Here is a 19106-nt window from a genome sequence, read left to right on the forward strand (position 1 = left end):
GTTTGGGCACATTCTTTTCTTTAACTCACCATAGAGATAGCTAATACAGGCTGATGCAACCTTTTTAAATAATGGAGGAAAATTGCAGCACAAAGACTAGAAATAGATACCGAATGTAGAAGATTTCAGAATTCATAGGCCAAAGCCTCCTCTGGAAGATGTATGGAGGATGCACGATCTACTATGAGCTGATTTATGTTTCCCAAAATGTATTTCAAAATCTTAACCCCCAGTAACTCAGAATGTGACCTTTCTTGGAAATAAGATCTTATGGATGAGGTCAGTTTAGATGAGGTGATACAGGAGTGACACGAACTCTTTAGCCCCACATGATTGATGTCCTTATAAGAGAGAGACCCAGAGAAGAGAATGCTATGTGAAGATAGAGGCAGAAATTAAGGTGATATAGTTGCAACCCAAGGAACACCAAGGACTGATGGCACCACCAGAAGCTAGGAAGAGGCAAGGAAGGATTCTCTGCCATAGGCATGTCCTTGCTATTAGCTTGATTTGGGGCTTCTAGCCTCTGGAACTGTGAGACAATAAATTTCTTGTTTTTTTTTTTTTTTAAGCCACCTGGCTTATGGTACATTGCTATAACATCTCTAGGAAACTATTACCAGGTCCTCCTGCTGGCTCCCAGCCTGTCATTCGTAATTGCAGAAGTGGGGCCCCTGGGTGGCTTAGTCAGTTAAGTGTTGGGCTCTTGATTTTGGCTCAGATCATGATCTCAGGGTCGTGGGATCAAGCTCCACATCAGGATCCGTCCTGAGCATGGAGCCTACTTAGGATTCTCTTCCTCAGGATCCCTGGGTGCCTCAGTGGTTGAGCATCTGCCTTTGGCTCAGGGCATGATCCCAATTCAGGGATCGAGTCCCACATTGGGCTCCCTGCATGGAGCCTGGTTCTCCCTCTGCCTATGTCTCTACCTCTCTCTGTGTCTCTCATGAATAAATAAATAAAATCTTTGGAAAAAAAAAGATCCTCTTCCTCTGTCCACCTCCCCCACTCCTTCTTATACTCTCTCTCACAAAATAATAGTAACAACAATAATAATATGAATAATAATTGCAAAATCCAGCTCATCTCTTAACTAGCAGCTGCCTTTGCCCATCAGAAGTCGCAGATTAAATTCCAAGGTTCTCCCTGTCTAGCTTAATATCTGCTCCATTCTAGGATGACTGCTGCTTGAGATGTCCATTTTTTTAAGAAAATAAATTAATAAGGCTTTGGTTGACTCTCTTGCAGGAACCCCTTTGTGATGACCACCACCAGGCAAACAATATAACATAACAAGGTAGGTTCTGGCACTATTAATCCAGTTCCTTTTAGAGTCCCTCTGGCTAATTTGCTGACACAATCTCTATCATTCTCTCTTTATGTTTTTTGCGTAAATAGGAATACACATATCTTCTCAGAATAAACACACATTTTAGGAACAGCACATGAATTAGGAAATGAATGTATCCTTAGAGAAAGCATAATCTGTAAAATGTTAACACAATGAAATAAAAATTTTTACAGTCTATTTCAGAGAAACTTAAATTGTCTTTGCATTCTATTTCTACATTCTAAAACACATTGCTTTACCTTTGCATAGCTAAAAGCCACATCAGAGTGATTTTCCTAAAATAAAGGTACAATTTTTATTGCAAGGTAAATTTAAATTTCCACCTATTAGGTAATACAAAAATATTAAAAGTATTGAAATGCCCATCCCCATTTATATACCCCATCCTCCTGCTTCTAGCTATGAAGGGTTTCAAGAAAAAGAAATAGAAATATATAGAGCAATAGAGATAGAGATAGAGGTAGAGGTATAAGTGGAGAGGAAGACAGAGGCAGAGAGGCACAGAGAGAAGCCTCAATCCCTCAGCATCCAAAGTTGGCTAGAACTCTCCATTACCTCAAGAGCTTTTTTTCATTTTAGGATTTCAGTTCTTCCTATTCTTTCTTCCTCCATGAGTCATTGCTCCTTGGATTATACTTTCATATGGCAGTTAGAGTTGGAAATTCCATAAGTAAAAGAAGAAATATCTCAAGAGGAAAGAGATGTAGAGGGTACAGTGATAGCAGTGGAGTGAACATGCAGCTTTCCAGAACATTGCCAATCCCCAACCCACTCCCGTGATGGATCTGTGATGTCCACCATGGGTGTGAGAGGAGGTAGAAATGAACCCGTAGCATAGATCTTCTGTTCTGCACAGTCTACCTAATCTGACACTTTATGCAGTAGCTGTCCTTCCTTAGGTTAAACCCTCTAGTCAAGAATCAACAAATTTGGCTCACCATTATTTTCGTAAATAAAATTTTATTGAAAGCAGCCACACTTATTCATTTACATACTATCTGTGGCTGTTTTTATACTACAAAGGCAGAGCTGAGTAGTTCCTGTAGGGACTGTATAGCCCACAAAGCCAAAAATATTTACTATCTAACCCTTCGCAGAAAAAGTTTGCTGATCATTACTCTATATGGTGCCAGTCCTAGGCAAGGCCCTTCTTGTTGGATCTGCTAAGTGGATGAATTCCATCCCTCAACATGGAGTATTTCATATTCTAGTTAGAATCTCTCAGTAACAGATAAGTGAAATCAAAACGAAACAATCTAGAGTGAAAAAAACAAATGATCTAGGATGAAATAGTAGAATGTTGACTCTAAATGCAAAGTCCAGGCTTTAGGTACAGGTGGATCTTAAGAAGCAAGGATGTCATCAGAAGTAATCCCTCTATCTTTATCTTTCAATCTTGCTTTTCTCTCAGGCACCCAGGAGTCCCAGATTTATAGTTGACCCATTATCCCAATAGGGTAATGGCATCTCCTTGCCAATTAGTCCAGCAAAAGCACCAACACTGAGTGTAAAAGAACCAACGTGGATAACTTGACAGCCTTGGACCACTCCTATGGCCAAAAGGAATGAAATTTGGTAAGTAGCCTGCCTGGGACGATGGATCTATCCCTATAATTTCCAGTTCCATCCAAATTATAAGACTAGTTATGAGGAAGAGCTTGTTCTCCAAAGGAAAATCAATGTTTTCCTCCAGGTTAAGGATAAATCAATTTATAGTAAAGAAACATCCACTGTTCCAGACTAATGGGATTTCTATAAGAAGGAAGAGAAATAAAAGAGGCAGGGAACCCATCCTGTTAGATTCTGGTCCTATCTAGTCCTGGATTGGTCCTCCTGGATCCCTTCTGTGATTCTGATCTGATCTGTGACTGCCAGTCATTGCATGCCAATCTGAGGGAGCATTCAGTACTGCCCTAGCCTGAGGTGGTGGACAGGAAGGAAAGCTTGGTGACCTCTGGATGTCTGTATACTCTCCTAACTGAAGATCTGCACAGGCAAAAATCCCAACTCAGAGAATTATACATTGTGACCTTATCCCAAGAGATTTTCCAACAGAGCTGCGCTCATATCCAGCTGTAATTACTGATGATGATATATCATAGCAACAGATCAAACCTTGGCTAATACCTAATAGGGAGATATCTTTCTTTTCTCCCCAAAATAAACTCAAAACAATAAAAAGTGGTTGTTAATTTGATAGCTTTTGTTGAGAAATGATCATTGTTGACCATGAACAGGAAAATGACACAGTGTGCCCATTTCAAAAGTTTATTTCCTTTTCTATCCTAAATTTAAATTGTCAATGCTTCCATCTGTAAATACTTTCAGTAGAAACAAAAGTCACAATTTCCTGTCCCTTTGCCTTCTGTTTATTTTAAATAATAATGTCTTAAGGTGGTGAAGCCCTTTCACTGTATAAAATCTGTTCCTCTACAAGTGAAAATGGGCCACCTCTTTCCACCTATCCACATGTTATATAAGGAGCATCAAGGCATTGGTATTTTTTAAAGCTCCTCAGGTATTTCTAGATACTGATGATTTAGATAGTACTCTTGTTTGGCACCTCTGAATCTTCTAAGCCCTACACTGATCATAGAGTTAGCTATCATCTCTCTTTTCATTGTGCTTTTGTTATGACTTCCTGAGTGATTTTGCAGCAGCTAATTTACTTATTTGCTTCTTTCACTAAGCTTTGATCCCTGTAGGCATAGACTCTTTCTCATTTATTTTTGAATCTTCAGCATTTAGTGGAGCACCTGGAACAAGATAGCTATTTGATAAGTTATAGCTGAATGGAATAATCTCACACCATCCTCTCAAAGATACTATAAAGTAGGTATTATAATCATTCCTGTCTCATCAGGTCAGAAACTGAGGCTTATGGACATTAAGTGCTATGTGCAGGTTTGACTTGAACCCAGACCTTCTGACTCCAAGGCCATGTTCCTCTCCAAAACATCATTCTTAATGGAAAGTACTGATACAGTTGCTACTATTTACGGCTGAAAAATGTGAAATAGCCTGTTAAAAACAGTCAAAATTTGGCAGTTTCGTAGGCTTCAACCTGATAATTTTGTTGTGGCCTTTATGTAGGGGTTGGCTTTTTGTTAAAAGAGAACAACACCCAGGAGTCAAAGCAAATGGACTGGAACTCTCAATGGCCTTAGCTGGTCAGAATAAATGTACCTCGAAGGTTGGTGATCAGAAACTCAGACCCACTGGCCCCTCATAAGTAAAGACTTCAGTCAGTGTTTCATAGGATGAGTTTAGTCTAATGATTGTATGGACATTAACCATCAGATTAGGGCTTTTCTTTAATTTATAGAGTCATGAGTTAGAAGTCAATCCATCAACTCATGGAGCCACAGAGTCATGAAGACTTCTCATGGAGTCAGATCATTGCACAAAGAGTTAAAAGACCTGAATTTAAGTCTCAATTAAGCTACCACCTTGCTATGTGAACTTATGAAAGTCCTTCATTTCTGTGAGCTTTACTTTCTTCATCTGCAAAGTGGAGAGAATAATTTCTATCATACCAGATTACTCTAAGGTTAAAAATAAATATATTATCCATTAAAAGCCTCACAAACTATAATGTAGCGTACACTCGTAAGATAATTTTATTGTGGCTCTCTTTCACATAGAAGAGAAAGACTAGCAGGCTCACTAAACACAACATTACAATATAAATACTTGAATGAACAACCTAGATGTCTTTAATGATAATACATGAGCATCCTCTTTTTAATGTAAGGTCCCCTCTGGCATGAATAGATTGTTACAGCCAGTTCATTTTCCATGTTTCCAGCAGATTAACTGCTTGTCTGAACTCGTGAAATAGGAATGATGAGCCTCCGTGGAGTTGAAGGGGCTTCCTGATGAACTCATCTGTTTTCGTCTTTTGTAATGAGAAGTTACCACTGTGCCCAGAATGTTCTGCTTCTCTGAAGGCTTGCAGTTCTCACTTTATACAGCAGGTGCGCATGCAGGTCAACAGTCTGATTGAGAAATTCACTACCTAAGACCTAGAGAAAGAAATTACATTAGGTCTGAAAACATCTTAAAAATAATACATAAGTAGTGCCATTTCCTTGTTTGTATATTTTGGATACCTCTGAATGAAATTTTGATAGTATATCTATATGGCTCTCAAAGTGCAGATGCCAGAACATTACCACCATCATCATCATCTGGGAACTTTATAGAAATAGACATTCTTAAACACTCCCTGGACTTACTAAATGAGAAAATTGGAGGTGGGCCCCAGCAACCTGTGTTTAAGTACTTTCTTGGTGATGCTGATGCATTAAAGTCTGAGAAGCATGACATATCATTATTGGATAAATTCATGCTCCTTTAAGACAGGGACAGAAGAGTAATATACATATTTAGAGTTAATCTCTCTTTACTTGAGTATTTACTGAGAATTCTTTGTCAATTATTCTCAGTTCTGATTATGGGACTTTATTGAGTTAATAGATGTGTGAGTGGAGAAAATTGGACAAAACCATGAGAATCTGAATTCATATAAATTTTAAAGAGACATGTTGCCATCTTTAGTTGAAAAATTCTGGGAAGTATAGGTGGGGCAAAAAAGGACCGAGATAGCTAAATGAACTGGTCCTTCTTTTAGGAAAAGACAACAACAACAACAACAACAAAAGAGGTAAAACGTGAATGTCCCTAGTTGTTTAAGCCTTCAATCTCCAGTCACACATTTAACTCATTTTCTTGTCTTCAGTGGCCACATCACGTCCATTATCAAATCTTCTCAACTCCATCTCCAAAATGTATCTGAAGCTCATTCACATCTCCGAATCTATGCTGCCACTTCCACATCGAGGACATTATTATCTTTCTCCTGGGCCATGTCTTGCCACCTAATTGGTCCTGCAGTTTCCACTCTTGTCAATCTACTTTACACACATTCTGAATCCCTTAAAACATAATTTAGATCAGTCATTCCTCGACCTGCCCAGTTCTCTTTAATGGTAATTCTTTGCATTTTGAATAAAAGCCATACTTCTAACCATGACCCGTAAGGCTCAGCCTGATATGGACATTAACTACCTAATCTTGTTTTAATCCCCTCCCCCGCAGTCTGATGCAATGCCAGGTTTTTATTGTCAGTTCCTTAAACATCCCAGGCTCTTTCCTGTCTCTGGGTATTTGCCCTTATTATTAACTCTGCTTGGGATGCTTTTCCTCCCACTCTTTCAAAGCCAAGGCTTCCTTCTACTTTAGGTCTTCACCTAACTAGCTGCTCTTCACAAGGACCTGTATTGGCAAATCTGTCTCAAGTGTGTTTCCTTATACTCACTCAGTCCTTACTCTACCTTGACTCCTTTTTTATTAGTATTTTTCACAGTTTGAAACTATTTATTTGTTACTCTAGAATGTGAAGTTCTCACATACTGACATAATGTATGTCTTATTTGATTTTATTTCTGCCCTTACAAGTATGGGCACATAGTTATTGCTCAGTAAATGTTTGTTGAATCAGTAAATTGAAGCATTTTTTTTTTTGTACTCTGTGATTCTTTAGACAGATAGATGGATATTTAGAAAGATTTGCTTGTGCTCTGTTATATAATTCTGTTATAATTGTTCTTCAAGAGAGCTTGGGAAAGGGTTGCTGGTTTTAAATGAGGTGGGCTATGAAAATATGCAGTGCTATGCTAGAACCAGTTCATACTGGCTTGTGAGAACAGATTTTGAGCATTTCTTAATTCCATGACCTTATATTTATAGCTTGAAATCTTTAGTGGTAGGAGTATTTACACTATGGCAACTGACAAAAACTAAAAATGTGAGATTTTTTTTTTACCCAGAGAATTAGTTCTTAAAAATTTCCCAGCATATTGTTGATAGATAGGTGTTTCAGGTTGTGATCCCCAGAAATAGACCCTTAATTGAGAATTTGTGAGAAAGTGATTAATTTGAAATCATTACAGAGATAAGGGAATAAGAGGAGAATAAGGAAATAGGACCTAGTAAAGGAAGAAGGCCAAAGAAGAGTATGATATCAAACACAGTCCTATGGAGTTTTACTTTGTCTTAATCCCACAGAGCATCTCTGAAAACAAAGTTGTCCATTCAGGGACTAGTGATGTGGATTATTTGTACTTTCACTTATCAGTTATTGGTTAAGGACTGACCCTTGGGGAGCATGCATTCTTAGGCACTATGTTTCTGTGTGCAAAAGAAAAGCAAGTTCTGACAGTCTGAGGTCAGGGCTGTTAGAAAGAGACACACAGGTTCTGGCTGTTGGAAATGAGAGCACCCAAAAATGATAAAGGAAACCTGGGCCCATGCTTAGCTTGCTGACAGCCCTGCTACAAGAGTACCTCCTAACCTTTAACATAATTACCCAGTAATAGGGAGATCCGGATAATCAGTAGGTCTGGGGTTGCGTCTAAGATTCTGAATGTCTAACAATCTCCCAGGTAATCTCACTGATGCTTCTCATGAATCACACTTTGAGGAGCAAAGAGCAACAAGATGCTTTAAATCATTTTGTACAGGAAGATCCAGTTTTATTTGGCTTATTCAAGTTAGTTTTCATGGAAACATGGTTTATAGAAGAGTTTGAAATAGAACCACCTGAGAGATATTTGATCCCACTACTGAATTTCCCCAAACACTTTGTCAATGAGGTCAAATCTTATAGTACTTAGATTTGCCAGGGACGTTTCAGATCCCCAGTACTTCAGAGAAGATAAGTAAATGCCAGGTAAGTACTTAACACTTTTTTGACCGTGTCATAGTGCTAGTAGCCAAATCTATTCCTCAGATACCAATGATTTTTGTTCTATCTTTTGGCTTCATTCATTCAACAAGCATTTAATGATACCTATTTGATTGCAAGTCACTATGGGTGTTTTGTTGGGGACATAAAAACGAATTAGGTAAAAAAAAATAGACATGTCTCTTACCCTTTGTGGCATCACAGTTTAGAGTATAGATTTATAGAAATAACTGGAAACTGGTTTCAAATTGATAAAACATCGACAGTGTTTTACTTTGTGGTATTCAATGGGAGACAGAGCTTGAATTACCCCTGACCTGCATTTTCCTTACACAACCAACTTAAAAATGTGAGGGGGCTGCCTATAGCACAAACTCAATGAAGAAATAAAGTAGAAAATTATTTTTAAGCCTCATTGCTGGAGATGTGAAGACATAAATGTTTTTTTCATGCCAACTATACTCTTTATTTTTATATTCCTCAATGAATGCTAATAAGACATACCAGTGCAGACTGCCTTAGGCAGAAATAAATATTATGCACTTGCAGTAATTAATTTATGGCAAAGTGTAGTCAGTAGGGTAAAGTGAATTTGTGAAATTCTCAGAGTACTTGACAGCTTCTTATTGAAGCAGAAATAAAATGTAGTCAATAAACGGTAAAATGCTGAGGAAAGTGTTTAGTTATCACCACAAGGGTTATATTAAGTAATTTGGGGTACTTTGCTTTCCTACTCATCCCAGAAGTTATGCATTCATATTATTGCAACATCAGTGCAGTATTTTCTAAACCAAGTGAATAAGGAATTGAGCAGAAGAAAACTTTATGGAAGTATTCTTTGACAATCCTTTTTTTCTAACAGTATGCAAATGAGTTTCTAGGTAAGTTAGCCTTTACATGGATCTTCATGGGGCCTCCAACTCAAGTATTTTGGAAGTATTTTGGTTCAAATAATTTGGAGGCAGCTGCAATTCATAAAATGTTACTTTATAGACATGGGAATGGTTTGGCAAATAGACATTGTTAACAGGATGCTGTTGAGTATTTTCAGAATTCCCTGCCTTTAGGCATGCAGTTTTGTTGATGGTAATCTCTCTAAGTTCAGATTCCTGAGAAGCAGAGCCTGAGATGAGAAATCTTGTGCAAGTAGTTTATTGAGGGAGGGCACTTGAGAGGACTGAAGGAAAAATATGGGCAAAATAAGAAGATACAGAGAACAAAAATTATTGGTACCTGGGGAAGAGATGTGGCTAATAGCACCATGACATGGTCACCACCATGGGGCAAAGGACCTAGACTTTTGTACCCCCCAAGTCAGTTAATCAGGAAGCAACTCTGTTTGGAGAGAAGTGGACTATCTCCAGGTGCGGTGGCTCCTTTCGGCCAAGGACAGTTCTTGTATTGCAGATTTGGAGACAGAAGCAGCTGAGATCCAATACATACAGGCAGCTGGGGATAGTGCATTAGCCAATAAAGGAAATTTGGGTGGGGCACAGACTTGACCCATTATACTCACCTGGGAATGAGGAAAGGAGAAAAAAATAACAAGTTTACGAACTAAGTGCTATGATAAAATAGTAAAAATAATGCTCTTGCACTGATTAGCAGGTTTTGGCCACAAGAACATTTTGGTTCCTGGTATTATTACTAAACTTTTCCTTCTGAAGTAAGTTAAAGGTTCATCCAGTAATGATTCCACACTTTTTAAATTAGTTTCCAGCGTAAAATATGCCCAGAGGAAATAAATGAGCTATTACAAGATTGGGGGAAATTAACCAGGCAAGGCTCATGCCTTGGATGACAAAATCCGGGGGAAATAGTATAGTGAGTAGACTAATCCTTGGTCATGAGCTAGTATTATTGTGGTGAGTGTATCACTTCCTTTCTCCATACAAGTCTTCTGCAGACCCAATTGACACACCTTGCATTCCTCAGATATCACCTGGGTAGCCGCCAGAACATTGAAAGCCCTGGTCCCTGAAGGGTAGCTAACAGTGTCATCTGTCATCAGCCATGGCCATCCTGTAGGAGAACCTAATTGGTAGAAATATCCTCCCTGGAAGCATGGGTGCAAGTCCAAGGGAAATAGGATTGAAGATACTTTTTTCTTTCCCCACTATCTCGTTATTAGATAGATGATTTTTTTGCATTTTTCAAAATCACCCAGAGTTCTCTCTTTGATCAGTCTGAAGGTGCAGGTCAGAGGGACTTGGAGTCTCCCCACTCCAATTCCTCTAGTTAGCTTTCAGGACAACTAGAACACTAGACATGATACCTTATGTGGACTGATCCTTCTCTTCTTCCCTCTCTTCATTTTCTGTTTCTTCTTTTGCCTTTTTGCTTGTTTCTTCCACCTTTCTTCATTCTTTTTTCTTTAAGTTACTTTATCTTCCTCCTTTCTTCTTGCCATCTCTCTGCCTTCCTTCTATTTCCTCTCCTTTCTTCCCAATTTCCACCCTTAATCTCCTTCCTTCCCACCCCCTTCCACCCCATTTCTTATGTTAAATCCCACACCTACCAGTTTCTTTCTCCTCTCTTCCCTACTCCATTCTTCTGTGTCCCTCCTCATCTTCCTTCCTTCTGTTCATCATTTCATTCTTGCATTTCACATCTGTTCTTTCTTTTTTCTATCCCTTTTTCCTTCCTTCTCTTCTTTAATTTCCACAGCAAAATCTATTGGTTCCCAGGTAGCCAGGGTGCCTGCATATTCAGACTGCCTTCTCAGGATCCAAACAAGGTTCATCACAATTAATTTGGTGAAAGTGATACAACCAAATGATCTAAGTATTTATGTTTCATAATTTGGGGAAGGCACAAAGAATGTGAGAGGCAGGTAATTCAACAGGGCATTGCCTTTCTTCTAAACTACTTAACACAAGGCTTAGCTCTGTCGGGCCCTAACCTGTCAGGGCCCCAGTGCTTTGGATCTACCATGCTTATGGATCCTTTTCCGGATCCCCCCATTTGCAGTTCGTGGCATTCTTTGCAGAGCTCAAAAAATGCTGATGTAAGTTCACTATCCCCACCAGCCAGCTTTGAGCAAGATCTGTCTCAACTGCCTCTCTCTCATTACACATCCCATCTGTCTCTGATGCTCCTTTGGCAGTCAAAGAGCTTGATGCATTATGCATCTCAAATATTAGAAAGATTATATAACCACCAGGCTATCAAAATCAGGAGACCAGAAATAATGGGAGCATCTCTTTCAAGGACTTTTCCCTTAGTTATATTGTCAAGGAGGACAATAGTACTGGTTGGAAAATTTTAAATGGGAAGAAAAATACACAATCACAGGTATATACACTTGCAATCTCATACTGTTCCAAGGATTGACTTTGTCAACTTGGTTAAGAAGAATGGAAGTATTAAACATCTTTTGGCAAGAGTCTCCCAGAATCATTAACTGATTTTGTGATTCAGCAAAGGTCTATAAATTGCTAAAGGTATTGCCAGAAAGATGCAATTTATGTATAAATAGATGAAAGTAGAAGATACTATATCTTTTATAGGTTGCTTAACAATATCCATGGGGTGACATGTTAGTCATAAAAATGAGTAGAGATAGGGGCGGCCCGGGTGGCTCAGCGGTTTAGAGCTGTCTTCAGCCCAGGGTGTGATCCTGGAGTCCCAGGATTGAGTCCCATGTCAGGCTCCCTGCATGAAGCCTGCTTCCCCCTCTGCCTGTGTCTCTGCCTGTCTCTCTCTCTCTCTCATGAGTAAATAAATTTTAAAAAATCTTTTTAAAAAATGAGTAGAGATAGAAGGAATTAATGCAAGCCATTTTTTTCACATTGTTGATTTGCTAATCTGACTAGATTAGTAGTTATTTTTTACACCAGAATGTTAGTTGGTTATGGTAGCAAAGCATCAATCTATGTTGCACCTTGCTCATTAGAGTATTCTAATTATTAGAAAGATTCAAGTTAATTATACACACCATAGGCAGGAAAGAGTTAACTATCCCTATGGAACATTTGCAGATTAGTGGAAGACTAGGAATTCAGAGAAGAAGAGCAGCAGAAAAATCTAACAGGGAGGGTTGCTAAAATCAAGGAGGGGTGCTTATCAAGACTTCATTACCCCCAAACCCTAAAAACCCAGCATAATTATCTTATATGGTTGCAAAGCTTCTTTTAATTTGGGAAATTTCAACCCCTGGAGCTAACTTTCAGGTGTTTGCTATGATTCAGAGATTTATCTTAGAATTCAAGCATAGAAAGTATATGCACTTTGGTCTTCTGCAGGACAGGAATGTCACTGAGAGCCACAAAGTTTCATTCTTAACCTTCTCTGGAGCCACAAGTTCTCTGTTTCTATTTCTGTATTTACCTTCAGAAGAGGAAGGGCTTCTTCTGCTTCATTGGCATATTAGCCCTCATAGCTACTCCCAAGATGGTGCCTTTGGCCACTGAATCCACATCTTATTTCAAATCTCCTGCCATAGCCAAATGGTCCAGTCTTGTCCTGTGCCCCAAATTAGGAGAAAACATCTAATGGCTTCACTTGGGTCATATGACTACCTCTGGTCCAATCAGCTATGACCAAGAGGATGAGTTACATTTCACACATGTGTTCATTTATTTGGTGGAAGGGAGAGTTATTATCAGAGCATGGATGTGGCTAGAAACATCAAAAGTCTGACACATCATTCCAGTATTTAAAAAGTTGAATTGAGGGATCCCTGGGTGGCGCAGCGGTTTGGCGCCTGCCTTTGGCCCAGGGCGCGATCCTGGAGACCCGGGATCGAATCCCACATCGGGCTCCCGGTGCATGGAGCCTGCTTCTCCCTCTGCCTGTGTCTCTGCGCCTCTCTCTCTCTCTGTGACTATCATAAATAAAAAAAAAATAAAAATAAAAAATAAAATAAAAAATAAAAAGTTGAATTGAGAAACACCACCAGCAGAAGGATGATCATGGAATGGAACTGTAAAAGTTGAATGGATCTGTAATCATATCCTAGTTTAAAAGTAATGTCCCCAGAGATCTTAAGCTGTATTATTATTTTTTAAGCTGTCTTTAAAAATATGAAGGTTGTACACAAATTTTAATTTATGGAAATTTAACATGATCTTTAAGATAAGATAACCAATGGCAAAAACATTCCTGCTTGATACTAAAACATCCAGTTTAAAATAAACAAAGCTATATGATGGCTTTAAATCGATGTGTGAATTGTGTTTTTTTTAAATCATTGAAATATGAACACTATTGCCAATTACTTGATTCTTTTAATAAAAAAGTTATTTTCTCCCAGTATGTAAGTTAAATTATCTTCTTATTTCCTAGCTCTACACTTTCCCCTTAAAGGAACTGTATCTAATTCTCTGCCTTTCAGATTAACTTCTTGCTGTTCCAATAACTTAAATAACAGAAGTGACCTGCAATAAGCCCTAAGATATGAGATATGAGCTTTATAAATAAGATCTATACCTCCATCGTTGCTACTATTCATTCAAGTGTAAAAGCCCATAACTCTTCCTTCTCTGACCCAAATTGTTCAGTCACCAAGTCTTGCCAATTTCTCTTTCTTGATGTCTATCAAATCCATCTCTTTCAATATTTCTTTCCTTCAATCTTTTGTATACATTTCCCCAGGAATACTTCCAAGGCACTGTTTTGCTTTTGTCTATTCTTTCTGCTAACAAACTTTTCATGATTCACCATTGATTTCAAAACCAAGTCCACTCTCACCACCCTCCCATTCCAGAATCTTCCTTCCTAGCTTCTAACCCAAAGGTAACAGAAAGCTGGAAAAAGAGAATGAAAAATAAGAGACAAACCTGGTGTCGACTTCTATGGCTAGTTCAGGTAGTGAAGCTGAATTCCCTCAGCCAAATGAGAATAAATCCATCTGTCTTTACCTGGTTTTGGTTGTTAAACATTCTCAGTATTATTTTCTTCTTTATTAACATAGCGGTTCCTGAAATGATGTCAGCCTCCCAGTAGCTTCTGAATGAGTCTTCATTCTATGTCTCCTTATCCATAATAGAAGCCATATGGCCCAGGTATGTTTTATTTAGACAACATGATGCCTTAAATGTTTTAAAATAAGTTACTGACATTTAAAAATGGGGAGATCGCAACAAATCTGGTTTCAGATTTGCTCTGTTAGGGGATGAATCAGAAGCAAGAGTGCAAGGTTTGATTTAAAAGTTATTCTGCTGCTTCTCTTTGCATACCTAGTTCTATAATAAATGTTAGTTTGCATTTGCCCATAAAGATATTTTATGGAGGGGGTGCTTTCCAGTTATTTCATTATTTTCCCAAGTATAGAGAAGATAAATTTTGGTCTTTGTTGTCATAAGCTCCTATGTGTACATTTAAAGTTTTTTTTTTTTTTTTTAAGAGAGAAGAGGTAAATATACAGCAATAAATTAATATATAATAGAAAAGAGTTAGAATCAGAAATTACCTTGGCATCTGCTTATGTTAGAGAATATATCTGTTTGCTCTGGAGTTATAGCCCCTAGCTAGTTCCTAATCCTTCTTCTTGGTTGGGGGTGTGCATAATCACTTTTAAAACAACCTATTTCTGGAAGTCCTGGTTCTGCTTTTTTGACTTCTTAGTTTACAAGTCTTGTAGAGCTGATAGTGTCAGTGGACCCATTCAACAAATACCTATTTTGAGCATCTTCTATATGTAAATACTCTTCTAGGTATCAAAAACAAAAGTGAATATGGTCATGAAAGAGTTTTTAACAGGTTGGATAAACAGTCTCAGTGCTTCTGTGAAAATGAGAGTAGGAATATAACACTAGCCAGGAATGAAAGAGCCTAAAACATAACATGTAATCAATACATGATCAGGGCCTTCAGCCCTGGAATGGAATTTGTTTACTGGTGCCAATGCTAGGTAGAGAGGCTGTTGTCCAGGTGTCACTGTAAAGTACAATAATCATTTACTGATGCCCTACTCTGGACCTAGTATCATGCTAGATGCTAGAGATACAACTAGAAGCAAGACATAACCCTTCCTTTCCAAAGCTGACATACAGTCTCTTAGATTGCTTGGAGGGAGGAGGAATAGGGTACCTATATTAACAAATAAATGTGTGGTCCAAGATAGTCTCATCCCCTTTTGTCTTTCCATTCTCCTCCATCCTTCTGCTTGGTGGAAGTAAGTATCTTTTAACATAAACATCCATGGAATTTATCATTTGAGAGGTGATCAATATTTGTACTGCTTTTAATCTGATTAATTATTCATCATAATAATATTATCAAAACAAATAATAGCTGACATTTATTGAGCACTATTTGCCAGGAACTCTTCTGAGCACTTTTTATATAGTACCTCATTTATCCTCACAACTTCTTTATGAAGTATGTGCTTTTATCCTATATGTAGTTAAGGAAGCTAAGACACAGAAACATTAAATAACTTGCTCAATAATTCATAAGAAAAAATAATAAAAAATAAAAAAAAATAATTCATAAGAGAATTGATCTTGTCAATATGAGGCTCAACCATTGCCAGCCTCAGAGATCTAAGGCCAGGGTTCTTGCTGCTCTGAAACACAGAGAGTGAGGGAGTGGTTTGATGAAATCAGGAAGTTGGGTGAAGGCAGAAGAGGTAGATTTAAGAAGGGAAATGAAGGACTCAGGTTTATCTATCTAAAGTGAGTACTGTCTGAAATGATTCCATGTGAACAGTAGAAAAATCCTTTGATTTAGATGCCAAGTACATTTGAACTTGGCTGGAACTAAGAATTATTTATTTATAGTAGAGATTACCTGGTTATTGTGGGACATAAGTCATATATATATCATCCAGCATCATAGGTCCTAAGACAGGTTTTTTGGGGGAGACAGAAAAGGAAATGGTCAATTTTGCTGATTGGCAGTCTGGAGATAGGGAAGGCTTCTTGATGGAGGTCAAGCTGAGTCTTAGAAAGTAAGCAGGTATTTACCAACTCGCTCTCTCCTTCTCCCCCAAAGAAAAAGAGGGTGGAGAAGGGCATTTCTGACAAAATAGTTAGCATGGACAATGGCATATAAGTAGGAAATGGTCTTCAGAGGAATCACAAGAAGTTTAACTTGGCTAGAGTTACCTTGCTGTAATGATGTTGACTGGAGATGTTGCCATGAACTGACAACGTTGTAAGCCATATTTAGAGTAGGATATAGGAAACTGTTGAGGATGTGTTAGCAGAGGAGTAACCTGGTCAGGTATGGTTTATAAAGCTCACTCTGGCATGATGCAGAGCATGGCTAGGTGAAAGATAAATGCTTCAGCATTGCTCCTAAACCCACTATCTCTAAAGAGGTGCTAACTGTAGCTTGTATATCCCTTTAAACATATCCTGAGTATATGAAAAGGAGAAGAGAGATCTCTAACATGTGTTTTGTGACTTTGAACTTCTCAGGAAAATGACAAACTGTATATTGCGCATGGAGCAGATGGAAGATCACTTGTAGTTTATATTTACATCTGTGAGAAATCTTTAGGATTGAGTGGTTTAACAGTACTTCTGTTGTATGTACTATAAAAATTCATTGGTCAAATCAAGTCTCAAGGCTGATTATGGAAATAAAATGTGCTACTCTATTTCACCATTTTATTATTTAATTAACAAATATAAATTTAATGTTTGCTATGTGCTGAATATGTCTTGGGAGATGCCAAGAACAAAACAAATACTAATACTATTACTAATAATATGGTAGTGGCCAACATTTATTGACTGATAGCTTGAAGGCATTTTTGTAAATGCTTTACTTGGATTACCTCACGAAAATACTGAAAGGTAGATATCATAATTTTTGTTATATTAATGAGGAAACATACCCAGAAAGATATGGTATGAGATTACAAAGCTAGTTAGAGGTAGAGTTGAGATTTCAAGTTTGTCTGATCCCAGAACTTAAGCTTTTAATGTGATACTCAAGGAATTTAGATTCTAACTATGAGCCAACAAAATGGAGAATAATAAAAATGTCACAGGACAGATACAAAATAAGTATAAATGGATCCAGAAAAGCAAGGTGACCACATTTATTTTGGTAAGGTCAGGGAAAACTTTGGAGGGAGAAAGTACTATGTCCTGGATTAGGTTTCTCTAGAAGAAACCCTAAGACAAGGACTCAAGTATAAATAATTTATTTGGGAAGTGATCCCAGAAAGCACTGGTAGGGTTGTGGGGGAGTGAGAAGAGGAGAGAAGTAATAAAGAACATGTTCTAGTACAGGTCACCACTATAGACAACTAAGGCTTAATTCCATGGGGGATTCCAGAAGGTAGTACAGAAAATGATTCAGAGTTGTACCAAGCACAAGGTGAGGAAGCTGAGGTATTTATGCTCCTATTTCAATCTTACAATGACTAAAGGCTGCTCCTGGCTTTGTTAACTCCCCAGAATTTCCAGCCAGTTTCAGGCACTTGCCCTCAAGTCAGTGAGTATCCGGTGACTGCAGTAAGATGAAGTTAGAATGTACTGAAGTGCTGGCTGCTGAGCATAAATGGACCAAGCACTGACAGCATCAGCTTTGAAGTTTAAAATGTGGCCACTCCTTGATGAAAAGGAGGCAAGAGATATAGTCTTTAGTTTGGTCATCTGTGTGCTCAGCTAAAAATCTAGGGTACTACTTCTGAGAAAGAGGAAAAGAACAGGTATAAGGAAACAACTCACAGTCTCTGCTACCTTATTGCCCAGAGTGGTTCAAAGGAGTGGTAATCGGTGTCCATCGAAAGATGAGTGGATAAAGAAGATGTGGTTTATGTATACAGTGGAATATTACTCAGCCATTAGAAACGACAAATACCCACCATTTGCTTCAACGTGGATGGAACTGGAGGGTATTATGCTGAGTGAAATAAGTCAACTGGAGAAGGACAAACATTATATGGTCTAATTCACTTGGGGAATATAAATAATAGTGAAAGGGAATAGAAGGGAAGGGAGAAGAAATGGGTAGGAAATATCAGAAAGGGAGACAGAACATGAAGACTCATAACTCTGGGAAACGAACTAGGGGTGGTGGAAGGGGAGGAGGATGGGATGTGGGGTGAATGGGTGACAGGCACTGAGGGGGGCACTTGATGGGATGAGCACTGGGTGTTATTCTGTATGTTGGCAAATTGAACACCAATAAAAAATAAATTTATTGTTAAAAAAAAAAAAGGAGTGGTAATCTACATAAGAAAGACCAGAGAAATTTTTCCCTGAGGAAGTGTTAGCTGAGCTCAAACGGCTGAGATGAACAAAAGGTCTGTGTGGGTGGCATGGTTGCCGCACTGGACTTGAGGTAGAGGAGGATGTGGTAAATTGGAAGATCTGAGGAAGGCTGTAAGGCAGAAGTGCAGGGGTTAGGGAGAGAACAGGGTATAATGAGGTTAGAGAATGGGGAGGTAAGATGTCAAGCAGGGCCAAGTTAACGTGAACTAAACTGTAAACCTGATGCACTTAAATATCCCCCTCAAATAAGGCATTAATTTGACCTAGTTGACTATCAGCATCATCAGGAGATTAAGGACTGCCTGTAGTTTTAGGAACTTTAGCTATTGGAGTAGATGGTGGAGCGGGTACATAGGTACAGTCTGCCACTCAATGCCTCTGAAATGATACCAAGTGAGTGGCTATCTTTGTTATCAGGATGTATTGAGCTATAAAGATACTGTGACTCAAATTGCCTTAGTAGAAAGAGGTGTGTGACCAGGTTCCAGTGATGAGAGATTTAGCTGTTCCCTGCTGTTCTCTTGATTCTTTCCTCCTCTGTATCAATTTCATTCTCAGCTTGGGTTTCTTCATGGTTATAAGATGGGTGCCATCTGCAACCCTAGCTGCAAAGCACTGCTTTGTTCTAGTAGGAAAGGATAATTTATCTAACTATAGGATGGATTTCCTTCCCTCACTCTTATTAGACTTCCTTACATGTTGAGCCCACCCCTGGGCCAAGGATGATTACCAAGCAAATTTCCACAGCAGACTAGTGCAAGCTTGAAATCTAATTACCATCAAAGAGGACAAGAATACCACAATTGGCTTGGATTAATCAAGGATCACTTCT

At 38.5% G+C, this 19106-nt stretch overlaps 1 long non-coding RNA gene across 1 annotated transcript; it reads left to right on the forward strand.

The window, feature by feature from the left end:
* The first annotated feature begins 1238 nt into the window (after nucleotides 1-1238).
* LOC119864571 lies at nucleotides 1239-14094 on the forward strand. The gene is made up of 4 exons (XR_005374403.1): nucleotides 1239-1297; nucleotides 2763-2926; nucleotides 5160-5328; nucleotides 14014-14094. It is a non-coding gene; the product is annotated as an uncharacterized LOC119864571 (long non-coding RNA).
* Nucleotides 14095-19106: the final 5012 nt, after the last annotated feature.

Source organism: Canis lupus, chromosome 20 (assembly GCF_011100685.1).
Source record: "Canis lupus familiaris isolate Mischka breed German Shepherd chromosome 20, alternate assembly UU_Cfam_GSD_1.0, whole genome shotgun sequence".
Taxonomy (NCBI): Eukaryota; Metazoa; Chordata; class Mammalia; order Carnivora; family Canidae; genus Canis; species Canis lupus.